Source organism: Ammospiza caudacuta, chromosome 6, assembly GCF_027887145.1.
Source record: "Ammospiza caudacuta isolate bAmmCau1 chromosome 6, bAmmCau1.pri, whole genome shotgun sequence".
Lineage (NCBI taxonomy): Eukaryota > Metazoa > Chordata > Aves > Passeriformes > Passerellidae > Ammospiza > Ammospiza caudacuta.
In genome coordinates, this window is record NC_080598.1 from 25,493,201 (window position 1) to 25,502,912 (window position 9,712).

Below are 9,712 nucleotides of genomic sequence, written 5' to 3' on the forward strand. Positions count from 1 at the left end.
AGCAGAAAGATGGCCATAATGCATACATTCCAAATTGAAAGTAAATGTGTGTATTCCTTCATAATTCCGTCCTATTCAGCTGCTATGGCGGCAAAACTGCAGAGAAGAACGGGTGAAGGCACATGAACTAAATGTGATCAGCAAGATAACTTTAGGGTAGACTCAAGTTTGGATTCAGTTAAAACAAAATCTCTTGAGGGTGAGGACACTCAAGGAGTGCACAGTCAGATGACAGGACAGGCCAAGAAATTGGGGAAATGATGTGAAGACTCTTCTTTGTAAGTCTTTGACATACTGCAGGTGAGATCATGTTCCCTCTCTCTCACCTGTTCTTGATTTACAGAGGGTGAAAGCTGCCACTACAGTCTGGGTTATAGGCATCTGACTCAAATTCAAGCCAAGCAGCTCACATCTTTAATACTGGTGAACTCTATTTCCTTCTGTCAGTCAGCAAGGGTGGTGATGGTCCTGGACATGTTCCAGCAGTCTGGAGGGGAGATTTAGGTGGAACTGGCCCCTGCTCAGTTTTCACTGCACAACTCCCATGACACAAAAGCAGTTCCCTTTCTGAAGTCTTGCCAGATGCTTTGAAGGCTTAAATAGAAAAAAAAATTATTTTATCTCTTGCAGTCACGCACCAGTTTTAAGCTGGCAGTGGTGGCAAGTCGCACAGGGAAATCTTCCTTTGTTGGCTGAACATGACATGCCCTTTCTGGCTGCACTCAGGGTATGATACCCTGACTCAGATCGCTGCACTTACCTACTATTTTAAGAAACAGCTTACTAAATCAGAGGAAATTCTTTTGCTCCCACAGTGTATCACATTTGGAAAGTGACCTCAACATGTGAGCAGCAGAGACCCGGTAGGCTTGAGACACACACCTGCAAAGGGTGCTGGGCCTCAGCTTGACAAAGCTTTATCAGCTTTGGAAAGAGGGGTTTCAAGTATTCCCTCAGGCTCTGGGGTGGGGATTTGCTGTGACAGTCTTGGGTTAGGAGATGATCTCTGCAGAAGCCCTCTTTGCAATTCTGAAGTTAGAGGCTGAAAACCAGTAAGCATCGGCATTCTTCAAGGCACCAATCTGATTGTTATTAACATCTCAACAAGTGAGTAGATGAACACCTGTCATTTGTTGACCTAGAAATACTTTCTTATATGTTTCTAGAACCTTTTGTGAAGTTCCCTAGAATTAATAATTGTTTAAAAATTGTTTAGTAAACAACTCAGAGTTAAAATGATTTGAACATAACACAGTTCAAACTAAGACTGAGTTTTCAAAGAAAAGGTTTGCCAGAAACTGCAAAACAAACTTTTCTTTTTCCTAATGTAATAAAACACCAGTCAGCCTCCAAAGAACCAGATTTTCAAAAGTTTCTAGCAATAGCTGTGAATTCTGCATGTTCCATTCCACCCTAGAAGGCACACACCTGATGATTGATAACCTGCACGCATTCTGCTCTTTAAGTACTGCAAGGAAGCCACCTGACTCAAACCAAGGCTACAAGGACATGGCTTCTGATTGGGAAAACCATCCAAGGGGGGGGGGGTGTGTGTGTGATTCTCACACATGCTTTTCTGGGAGCTCCTTGATGCAATCTGTTGAGCGTACCTGACAAAGTAAATAAACATCAAAGAGAGCATTTCCTCAGCCTTTTTCCAGAGTTATAACTGCACCTGTATCCAGGATCATAAGGCAAAATCTGTCAGTCCATTTCCTCTTCCAGTAAAGTCTACAGGTAAGAGCAAACTATTACTATCTTCCTCCAGTTGTGTTTTGCTTCAACTGTAAGGTATGGAGAATTATTTTTGTTTGCTTTAGACAATGGGTATAGTTAATTTCTGGGGCATTCTAGTTCTGGATAAATGAAACTGTTATTATCATGAGGCACTGAACTCTGAAAAGACATCTAGCACCTTTTGTTGGTACTTTTCAACAAGAAAAATTTTTGCTTAGTATTTCTTTTGACCTGTAACAAGTCACTGAATTGCCTCTCTTTGTAAAGTGGAACAAGCTGTATGACTCTGTTGTAATGCTGCAGTCATAAACACACAAGGCATTTGCCTATTCTATAGTAGACAATGAGATTAGGGTGACCACAAACTGTATTTTTAAGAGTAATTATTTGCATCTGTTAACCTTTTTGGAACTGGACCAATGTAGTGGGATGCATGTTGGTCAACTCACCATTGTTTGGTGGGTAGGGAAGAATATGCTGTTTATTGGGATGGAGAAGCTGCATGTTGAACCAAACCAGACTCAGGACCAGCAGATCTAAGTAGTTTTGTGGCAGACTCCTAGACGGGTCTGTATCCCTGCAATGTGCACTAGTGAGAAGAAACAGTGGGGTCTGGCAGAGATAAGGAGGTCAGACTCAACATGCCCGCATGTGGTTGTTGTGCTTTAAGAACTGGGTTGGCTCATGATCAGTGTCAGAGGGAATGGGCCTCTAAGAGACTGGAACTGGATTTGTGTAGTTCCACACAACCCTAGATTGTTCAGGCACTGCTCAGATACACATCTTCATGCACCTGGATAAGTCCAGCATTAAGGGAACTGACTGAGAAATATTAGGAAATATTTCTGAGCTATCACAGGAAAGGGATGAGATTCCAAAGTGTAAGAGTAGATAGTGATAGATCTGAAGAAAGGAGAAAGGAAGTGGAACAAACTAGGTAGTAGTCACCACAGTTATAATTTCTGGAAAAAGTGGGAAGAATGAGCTGTGCATAAATCTATAGAAGATAACAAAGGGGTGAGTTGCAGGTACACACACCTGTCAAGAAAAAAATCCTATCAGAGCCACCTGCCCTCTGATTTTTCACAGAGGAACCAACCAGGGAAGAAAAAGGAGATGTCTTATATTCTGACTTGGCTAAGGTTTTCCATGTTCCTTCACATGATACTCATAAGGAAGCTATGGGCTCAGAACCCATGTGAAACTCCAGGAATTTCCATCACAGTCCCATGGAAAAGCTTCTTCACTGAATATTCCTTGGAGCTTTGCATGAAATGGGAGGGAGCAATGGGAAGACTCTTGTATTTAATGGCTTCATAGGTGCAGCAGAGATAATGCTTATCAGATGTGATGGTGGTGTCATGCTGACGAGTATACAAGCACATGGGAGAGCAGGGTCAGAATTCAAAGGGCTCTTCAGGTGCTGGAGGATCAAATGAAATAATATGCAATATGGAGAGGTACAAAATAGGAATTATTAATCTACTGCACAAATACAAAGTAGGTGACAGCTTGCAGGACAGCAAGAAGGTTTTAGTGATTTTAAGTGATCACAAAACGAATGTTTTAAGTGCTTTGCTACTACTGTTAAGAGACCATTCTTGTCCTGGGACAAACAGACATGAATATAGTCTCTGAAACAGCCTCCTTTCTCTGCTTCACACTGGTGGGGTTTTGGATTGAGTGTTATGCCTAACTGTGGATTGCAGGTTTCACAAAAGCCATGGATTAGTTTAAGAGTGTTGAGACAAGAAAAAAAAAATCAGATGTCTAGAGAAGATTTTCTCTACATTTTTTCAATTTGTTGACAAGGCTGTACACTAGTCTCTCAGCTTGTTGTGAAAGAAGAAAAGCAATTTTCTGAGTCAGTGCTAGATAGGATAAGAACTCTCCCTTACAACTTACATTGTAGCAGGAGAGATAAGGGTTAGCCTTTAGGAAGCCCTTCTCATTCCAAATGTAGAAGAGCATTGACTAAGTTGCTTAGGAGAGTTTGGGAGCCTTTTAAGTGAAATTTCAAAAACTCTGTATCTTCCAGGAATTGTCATGGTAGTGCTGCCACAGGTAGATATGTAAATAACAAGAGAACAACAGGGAACCCAGACAGGATAGCTGTGCAAACACAAGAAGTCTTTGGGCAAGCAAGTTTCTTTTCCAGTCTCAAGCTATTGGTAATCTTATTGTGGAACAGACCAGACAGAGTCCCTGCCAAGGGACTCTGTCTAGGCCAAGGGTAGGAGAAATTACTCAGTAAGAAAAGAGGTGTTCGTCAGCCTGTTTACAAACAAAGTTAACAGCACCACCTGCACCCTTCTGTTGACTGTTTCTGTCTTATTTTAGTCTGCAAATACTAATGACAGGTTGTACAACTGTTGGAACAAGGAGGATCTTCTCCCCAGCTTAAATTTAAGTATCCAGAGGCCACTAGTTTTAAAGGGATTTCAAGTTCTGGTTCTGGATCCATGTGAGAAATTGGAAAGATTTCCAGTCTTGGGAGACTTGACTTCCATCCCGACCACTTCTACATTTCTTTTCCTGACCAATTTTTTTCATCCATGCACTACTTTGAAGGGAAGATAAGCTCTTAGAAGCATTGGCAAATATCTACTTACAGCTATCAAAACCTTGTGCTAATCCCACTTCTGGGTGTCTCTTCTTTCCAGACAGAAATCAATCCAGTGTGGTTATTTTAATATAAATATTAGCATAAAATTTCTGCCAGCCTTACATAAAAAGTTATTTCAGGCATCTCAAAAACCTCCCTCTCATTCACTCCCTTTCAGAGCTGGACAGTGGTGGTTCCCCCAGCCTGTTCTCAAGAAGTTTACATTAAAACAATTTTTAAAAACAGGACTTTATTTTTGGTCCACATCAAGTTCAGATAATGATTGCATAGCTGGGTGAGACACCAAAGAGTTGTGCAGATCAGGCAGTTGCCATTACACCAGGCAGTGTTGACCCACAGGGTCTCAGGCTGTTTCCTGAGATACTAATAATTACACAAGGACAATAATGTTCCTGGGAGCAATTGCTGACTTTTTAAGGGCAACATCATTGAAGCTCTTGCGACAGATAGGGAGAATGAGGGAAGGAGAATAGAAAGGTCTCTATCTCTCATGAACTGACTGCAAAGAAAAGCTTAAAAAGACAAAAAATAATTAAAGAGTATTTAGTATTAGTTGCTAAGAAAGCATGACAATATGTGAGGGGACCATTCCTTTTTGGGGAATATATTTGGCTCAGGAAAGCAGAAGCTGAGCTGTCTCTGTAGCTCTCTATGGGCAGTTACAAGTTTTGTGGCTCAGCCTCAGACACAAGGCTACCAGTAAGTGCCAGCACCATTTGTTATTCTCAGGGTGGGCAGAGCAGAAAAGAAGGCCAGGGTGAGGATGATGATCTGCTGTCAGTGCAGCAAGGCTGGAGCAGAAAAGCTATGGGGCTCTGGCAGAACTGAGCTGCACTGGCAGAGCCCTGTAAAAACCAAGGACACCTGTAGCAGTGGCTGGCCTCAAAAAACTGCACTGATACCATCAGCCCTCCCTAGAAAAGGCTCTGTGTGAATGAACAGGTCATTTTGGGGGTCATTAGAAGTCTCCTGCTTGGCTTTTAGTTATGCTACAGGAAACAAGATCCCAGTTTCAGCTCCTGTAGTTAACTCAGGCAAAAGCAGTATAAGCTCCTCACTATTATAAATTAAAATACAGAAGAATTCTCACCCATGGTTTTATATAGGAATTGGATTCCAACTGTTTATTGTATAAGACCAAACATGGAGGTCTCCGTGTCTACCTTTAGCATCAGATAAGGGCAGTTAGCCTGCTCTTCCTTGAGTCTGGCTTTTCTCTTTTAAGGCAAATACAACAGATCCTGAATATGCCTTACGTAAAACTAGAGAGACCAAAAAAAAGAAAAATCATGGCAACTGAAGGGTACAGGGGAGATAAACGGGATGACACCTGATTTTGTTGTGTTGTTACTTAAGGAATTTTATCTCTTGTATTTACCTTAGTGTTCAGTGAATCTGAGTTTAGAGGCCACAAAGAGGAGGGGTTTTTGGCTTGGTATCTGTGGGTTCTGAAATGACCTTCATTGTTTTCTGGCAGTAGAGAGGGAGAAAATATTTGCAAAGAACTCCCAGACCAGAGTCAGCCCAAGAAGCAGCGATGGCCAAAAATGAAAGAAACCAGACAAAAATGCATGCCTGACTAATATAAACAATATGTTAAGAGGGAAGCAACTTCTAGTGCCCATTTTCTAGCTAGAGCCAGTAGCTCTTCTTTACCTCTACTCCCTTGAACGTGATTTTTCCTTGCAGTCCTCTTTCCCTATCAGTGACTATGAAGAAATTGCAAACAGAGGCCACTTTGTCGGATGCCACACCGTGTCCTTCACAGTGAAGCCTCTCATGTTTTTTTTTTCCCTCGGGAGTAATGCAAAATTTCTGTTGTTTAGAAAATGACAATTTCAATGAGCCCTGCAAGGAACTTAAATGTACGTGTGAATGTGCAAGTGCTGAGTTGCCTATGCTTGCCTTGGCCTTGAGTGCCTGGCAAGCCTTAGTGGTGAGCATGAAGCACTGCAAGAGCTTTCTCTGCATGTAGGATGACAAATATCAGTGTCATATGGAAAGTTAAATTTATTTGCCCTAACAGATACATTTGGTTTGATTTCTTGCCTGTGGCCTCAGCCAGTGTTACTTCACCCTGAAGAAGAAAAGGCTCTGTCACTCGCTAGTGGTGTGCTTATAAGTTTAGCAGAAGTGCAATCTGCTCCTGCCCTGAAATTTGCCACCATTTAATCTGTAACATAAACACTTATTCAGTCACAACTTACAGAAATCATATTATGGGAGCTAAATCTACAGAAATTTAGATATCTTGAAGAAGAGAATGGTTTATAGGAATCTAAATCCATTTCTTCTCTTAAATCCCTCTAAAAAATTATTTTAGACACTTAGATTCCCTTTATTTCTGTTTGGTTTTAGTCACAGGGTTAGCCAGTACTTGAAACACCCCCAGTCTAACCACCACTTCCTGCTCCAGGGAATACCATTAAATATTTGCATGGGATGAGTAAGCAGACTTATCAAAGTGATTTCCACAGAAAGTGTATAAACCACAAATCCTTAATTGTTTGTGTAGCTGTTACACTGACTTTGAGGGTGGAAAACACTCAGCACTTCCAATAGCTCACTCTGCTTGCAGTGGGACAGGTCCCGTGGGTCTGCTCAGGATTTCACTGGAAATGCAATGTGCTGTTTAATCGTGCACAAAACTGACACTTGGGAAAAAAAGAAGAATCAGTCCCAGAAAACCTAGGAACTGAACAGCTTGTGTCTTCTTTTCTTCTGCAGTTTTCTTTGTCCAACTCCACTTAACAAAGTATTTTTGAAGACCGTCCTACTGCCCTCTGTGGGCTTTACTGTGAAGTACCTTAAATAACTGTGGGCATGCATTGGGATATGACTCCCGCAAAACTTTTGCTTCTCTTCTCTCATGCCCATGCGCTGCAGCTGCTTATTGAAGTGATACCTTAATTTAGCAAAGCAATTGTACACTCCCCACCCCTTCATGTGCCTGCCAATGCAATAAGAAGCCTAAGAAAGGCAACTGTAATGGCTGTTTGGTCTTGCTGGTTCTGAAAGGCAGTGAGATATAATAAACTCATCTCCAAATAAACATACAGAAATAGAAGAATTAGTAATAACTTTGGAAGGAAGATCCTGGTACGTATGAGATCCTGCCTTAGTTTTAGTTGAGGTGCTTTGTTTCAATCAGCATTTTGTGGTTTTTCAGAGGCTGGCCTGAAAGGTTTTGCAGGAAATCAAGTGGATAATGAATATTACTAATAAGCTTTACAACTAGGAAGTCTGTGAAGCAGAAAGGATGTTTTCCATTTCTTTACAATGGTCAGTTTTTAAAGAATGTAAAAATAAAAGCTGCTTTGGCTTCAGTTGTTTAATGCCTCTTGGCAATCTGGGGAATCAGATGCAGAACAGAGAGTGCCTGGGAGTGCACTTCTGCGCCATCCCTGGCCAGAGCAGTAGCTCAGATCCAGAGGAACTGGCAGAATTAAGAGAGTTTAAACTTGTTCCCATTTGCTTGATAACATTGCAAAATATTATATTTATTTATTTAAACTATCTACCAAACTAGGGAGATGCATGAAGTTTCTTGCCTCAATGGTTGATTTGGACTTTAATTTGTAAACTGCAATTATGCCAATGAATTTTTGTTAGAGTAACCTCTTGAGAAATAGCCCTCAGTCTGCTCAACTAGTCTGGTTCCAAGGCAGTTATGTGAATGGGCATCAGGTGGTTGTGGTTTTGGTCACAGTGTTTCTGGGCTTTGCTTAAGCGCTGCCAGCAGCCACTACACATCCTGGGAAGTAACCTTCCTGTGATCTAGAGCATTGTAAGAGCCAACCCAGCCCCTTTCCCGTGCCAGACGCTCCTGTGCTTCACTTAACTGCAGCAGAAACTTCCCTTTCCACCCAACCATGGAAAGCCATGTACTGAACTTTTGGAAAACGAGCCTGCTGGGCAACTGGCCCTCCTGTTAAATCTCTCGCTAACACACTCCCAGCCTGCCAGAGCTCTCCACATGTTCCTTCCCACCCGCAGGTTTCCACGCACACCCACCGTGGCAGGCAGAGGAAGGTAGCTGGGGCTGGAGCACCCTCTGCAGGGACCTTCCTCCCGTCTGCCTGGAGGGGACAGCCCAGCCCCAACCTACCGCACTGCCACGGTGGATGGAGCGGAAAGGTCAGAGAGGTCCTGCTGTGCCCAGCCTTGGCCTCTCCGCTGGCAGGCTATGCCAAGGGCATTCTTTGGGAGAGGGAAGCAGCGTGACAGCGGAGATGCTAACCCACATGCTGCTTGTATGAGCCATCGTCTTTGCAGCCTGAAGGCATTTATGGTTTTAAGGCTTCATCATCATCATCCTCCTTATTATTATTATTACTATTATTATTATTATTATTCCTATGTAATAACAAAATAATTTATTGTTTTATCAGTGAAAATAACTGAGCCATGAAAACTAGTTCAAGAATTATTGTATTTTTTAATATAGTGAATCTAAGTTCCATTCCTTTTAATGTTTGCCTTTTGAAACTGCGGCTTTTCCTGATGCCAGGATATATGACAAGTTACTTTTGAGAATACTCTGCTGATGCCTGGCTAAGTTATGGCCCCCAGGTATAACAGGCTCTAGCCAAGCTCTCAGGCTTATTTGAAAAGCTTTTTTAAAAGGCTATTTCATGCTGCCTTTAATCTATATTTACTACTTAACTTCTGTCATCAATGACTCTACTCATGGTTGCCCCGGTCTTTTTGTACTCCAGTATACAATCTATATAAAAGTCCTTATGTAATTAAGTATGTACTTGTAGAGCATAGAGTGCCATTCCCATGAAAAAAAGCCAGGAAAGTAAAAGCACATCTTATGGACATGTGGAAATACAAACTCGAGTTCAGCAGATCACTAAAAAATCCAAACTACTCTCTCTGGTCATCACACCATATTAAGAAAGATAGTGCGATTTTTAAAGCTAAGTATTTTTTTTTTTTTTTTAGTCTTTTTGCCTCTTTTTTCTATTGCCCCTGCCGCCAAGACAAAGTATTTAATGAAATTTAGCCAAGATCAAGTTTTCTGTTTCCTTTTCACAGACTGAGAAATGGAATCATAGAGGCTGTGAATGATTTATTAAAATCCAGAATGAAGGTATTACAGTTGGATAAAAAACCTAGGGCTGCAATGAAGTGGATCTCTTGGTCTAAGAGGAAAATTAGAAACTTAGTGTGTGCTTCACCACCTGTACAATGGCCACAGGTGATACAGGATATGGACACACTGTGTCATTCTGGTTTCCTCATTAATTACTGGTTTATGTTTGTACTTGGTGCCTTAGGGCTCAGTCCTTATCCTGCCGGACTGGGGTCTGGACTGAGATTTTGACACCGATGTGGCACGGT